Genomic DNA, 4,736 nt, shown 5'->3' on the forward strand with positions numbered 1-4,736 from the left:
CTATTTGGGTTGAATTTATATGTCACTCATTTATAGTAAGAGTTTACCCACTAATATCTCTTTACATTGCCTGTAGATTTCTTTCTTGATCTGCTCATCTAAGGTAGTTAATCAAATGAGTTTTACAGTTAAACAGTGCTACATTTTTTTAAAGTGATCAAATGTGGAAAGAAAATACACTGCCCATATTTTAAAATGGAGTACTACATGGCACTGAGAGTGAATGACATATGGCCCTTTGTAGGAAAGTGGATGGACCTGGAGGGTGTCATGCTGAGTGAAGTAAGCCAGGCAGAGAAGGACAGAAACCATATGTTTGCACTCATAGGTCTAGCAGGAAAACAAGAGAGACCTAATGGAGGACCAGGGGGAGCGGAGGAGGGAGAGAGAGTTGGGGAGAGAGAGGGATGCAAAACTTGAGAGACTATTGAATGCTGAGAATGAACTGAGGGTTGAAGGGGAAGGGGGAGGGGTGAAAAGAGGTGGTGGTGATGGTGGAGGGCAGTTAAGGGGAAGAGCACTGGGTGTTGTATGGAAAACAATTTGACAATAAAATCTTATGGAAAAAAATAAAATGGATTCATTTAATGCTTTAAAATATCTGAGTAACATACATAATTTTCACATATATATACAATGTCTAAGAATTTGGCCTAAGAGATTAATCATGGTTGTATACAAAATACATTCACAAAGTGCTCGTCTCAGTGCTATTTTCAATATCACAATATTGAAAACAAACTAACTCTTTCTGCCATCTTTCTGTGCCTCCATAATGGTGTACATGAATGTCCTGGCAGATGCTCTCAAGAGCATTAACAATTTTGAAAATAGAGGCAAATGCCAGGTTCTTATTAGGCTGTGCTCCAAAGTCGTAATCCAGTTTCTAACTGTGATGATGAAGCGTGTTTATACGGGCAAATTTGAAATCACTGATTGGGAAGTTGAGAAGTTGGGAAAATTGTTGTGAACCTTACATGCAAGTTAAACAACTGTGGAGTGATCAGCCTTAGATTCGATGTAGAACATAAAGATCTAGAAAAATGGGAGAATAATCTATTCCTGACTTGCCAGTTTGCTTTTATTGTACTGACAACTCCAGCTGGCATTATGGACCATGCAGAAGTAAGACAAAAACACACAGGAAGGAAAATACTGGGGTTCTTTCTTTAGGGATGTAATATATACGTTCAAATAAAATGCCTCAAGGGACAAAACAAAACAAAATGCCCACAACAAGACATTGTAATTAAAGAAATAAAGGTTGCAAATGCACAATAGAATACTATTATGTGCATAAACATATACACATAACTTGCATTTATTCATGACTGGCTCCCTCCAAATGGAAGCATTTTGAGTGTTTTCTGTTTTATTTTCCCCCCAAATAATAACCATTTATTTAGCTCAAAAATATGGAGGTCCACAGTCTAAGCTGTTTTCATGTGGTGGTTCTAAAGATCTGGGTCAGGCTCAGCTGGTCTTTGCTATGGCTCATACATGTCTTGGTGGCTTCATTGGTGACTGGTTAGCTGTCTGGTGGCTGGTTACCTGTTGACTGAGATGTGCTCTTATAGCCTCCAGTAGAACCAGCTCAAATCTGTTTACAACATGGTAATGTTCCAGGCTCAGCAACTCCATAAATACCAACACACAAGAGTTTTTCAAGGTATTACTGCTGCTCTTTAAAAAAAAATTGTGGTTTAAAAAAACATAAAATACTCCATTATAACTATTTTTAGGTGTACAGTTCAGTAATGTCACCTATATTCACATTGCTTTGCAACAGATCTGTAGAACATTTTCATCTTGCAAAACTAAACCTCTATACCCACTGAACAATTCCCATTTTCCACTTCTCCCAGTCTTTGGTGGCCACCATTTGATTTTGTTTCTATGAGTTTGACTAGGGTAGATTCCTTATATAATTGAATTTGTACAACATTTATCTATTTTTTGCTGGGTAATTTCATTTAGTATAACATCTTAAAGTGCGGGGGACCAACCCATGCCCCACAGTCGAAAGGTCCCAAGTAGGGGGTTGGTGTCGGCACAATATCTCTAGAAAAGAAGACGGACAAGATGAACAAGACAGACAAGACAGACGAGACAGACAGTGTGGATGGTGGTTGGTAAAGCTACACTTTACTTAGATGGCCAGGGTCTTATATACCCTGGGCGATTACATCATTTCTTTAATGGTTACATAGTTAAAGGTCCCTGAAGTAAAGACATGCTCCGGAAAAGGTCATTCTTATCAGGACAGTAGTAACAGGATTAAGTCGTTGCAAAAAGAGGAATCCCCTAATAATAGTTTGGTTTTAAACATAAGATAAACCTGAAGAATTCTATGAAGAGATATACATTCCTTAAGGCCCTTCATCAGTTATTCAAGGGTAAGATGCTCATCCTTTTATAAGCAAATCTTTTGGCAGAGGATAATGTTCACTCCCAACAGCAGAAAAAGAGCCAGAAAATAAAGTAAGGGAAGGTCACTGACGGACCCAAGTTGATTCAAAGCCTGAAAGTATATGCCTCTTTGCAAAGCAATGAGAAAATCATAGGATGAACAGAAGCCATACATGGGGCCCAGGAGACCAAATATTGTTTGAGGGTATTTTTTGCCTACTGGGCCCCAACACTAAAGTTTCATCTATGTTGTAGCACATGACTGGATTCCTTTATTAAGGCTGAATAATATTCCATTGTATGTATAGGCCACATTTTCTTTATTCAATCACACACTGGTGAACATTCTGTCTCTTGTGAATAATGCTGCAATGAAAATATGGAAATATCCTTTTGAGATCTTGCTTTCAATTATTTTTGCATATATACCAAGAAATAAGATTACAGGATCATATAGTAATATCACTTTAATATTTCGAGGAAACTTCATAGTATTTTTTAGAGCACCGAACCATTTTACAGTCCCAACAACAGTGCATAAGAGTTCCGATTTCTCCACATCTTCACCAACTTATATTATTTCCTGTCTTTTTAATGTAGTGGCCATCCTAATAAGTATGAGGTGATAGCTCATTATAGTGTTTTTTAAAGTTTTTATTTAAATTCCAGTGAGTAAACATACAGTGTAATATTAGTTTCAAGTGTATAATTTACTGATTTAACACTTATATACAACACCTGATGCTCACCATGACAAGCGCACTCCTTAATCTCCATCACCTATTTAACCCATCCCCTTCCCACCCACTTCCCTTCTATTAACCATCAGTTTGTTCTTTATAGTTAAGAGCCTGTTTCCTGGTTTTCTTCTCTACATTTTTCCTCTATGATCATTTCTTTTATTTCGTAAATTCCACATATGAATGAAATCATGGTCTTTTTCTCTCTCTGACGTATTTTGCTTAGCACCATATTCTCTTGATACTTTATTGCTCCATCCACATTTTTGCAAATGGCAAGACTTCATTCTTCATTATGGATATCTATCTATCTATCTATCTATCTATCTATCTACCTATCTATCTATCTATCTATCTATCTATCTATCTATCTATCATCTATCTATCTATTGCTCTTCTTTAGCCGTTCATCAGTCAGTGGACATTTGGTTTCTTTCCATAATTTGGCTATTGTTGATAATGCAGCTATAGACATTGGGGTGCATTTATACCTTCAAACTAGTGTTTTTGTATTTGTTGATTAAATAGCTAGTAGTGAATTACTGGATCACAAGGCAGTTCTATTTTTAACTTAATGGGAACCTCCATATTGTTTTCCAGAGTGGGTGCACCACTTTGCTTTCTACCAACACTGCAAGAAACTTCCCTTTTTTTCACATCCTCATCAACACCTTTTGTTTCTGGTGATAATCTTAGCCATTATGACTAGTTTGAAATGCTTTTTGTAGTTTTGATTTGGGATTCCCTGATGATCAGTGATATTGAACATCTTTTCATGTGTCCATGGCCATCCCTATGAATTGGTTGGAAAAAACGTCTGTTCATATCTTCTTCACATTTTCTAATTGGATTATTTATCTTTTGGGGTGTTAAGTTCTTTATATATTTTGGATACTAACCTTTTAATGGATATGTCATTTACAAATATCTTCTCCTATCTATAGGTTGCCTTTTAGTTTTGTTGATTATTTCCTTTACTGTGCAGAAGTTTTTATTCTGATGAACTTACTTTAGTTTATTTTTGTTTTTGTTTCCTTTGCCTTAGGAGACAAACATAGAAAGAATTTGCTATGGATGATGTCCCAAATGTTAGTATACAGTGTTCTATTCTAGGATTATTATGGTTTCAGGTTTCTCACTTAGTTCTTTAATCAATTTTGCACATCGTTTTCTTTTAAATAGTTTATTGCCAAATTGGTTTCCATATAACACCCAGTGCTCTTCCCCACACGTGCCCTCCTCCATCACCACCACCTCTTTCCCCCCCTCCCCCTTCCCCTTCAACCCTCATTTCGTTTTCAGTATTCAATAGTCTCTCAAGTTTTGCGTCCCTTTTCCTCCCCAACTCTCTTTCCCTCTTCCCCTCCCCCTGGTCCTCCATTAGGTTTCTCCTGTTCTCCTGTTAGACCTATGAGTGCAAACATATGGTATCTGTCCTTCTCTGCGTGACTTATTTTGCTTAGCATGACACCCGCGAGGTCCATCCACTTTCATACAAATGGCCATATTTCATTCTTTCTCATTGCCATGTAATACTCCATTGTGTGTGTGTGTGTGTGTGTGTGTGTGTGTGTGTGTATATATATA

General features: G+C 37.1%; 1 pseudogene; it reads left to right on the forward strand.

Annotated features, from left to right (window-relative positions):
- Positions 1 to 772: 772 nt before the first annotated feature.
- On the forward strand, positions 773 to 1,173 carry LOC115284294 (annotated as a pseudogene).
- The last annotated feature ends 3,563 nt before the right edge of the window (positions 1,174 to 4,736 follow it).

The sequence above is a fragment of the Suricata suricatta genome, chromosome X (genome assembly GCF_006229205.1).
Source record: "Suricata suricatta isolate VVHF042 chromosome X, meerkat_22Aug2017_6uvM2_HiC, whole genome shotgun sequence".
In the NCBI taxonomy this organism is placed as follows: Eukaryota; Metazoa; Chordata; class Mammalia; order Carnivora; family Herpestidae; genus Suricata; species Suricata suricatta.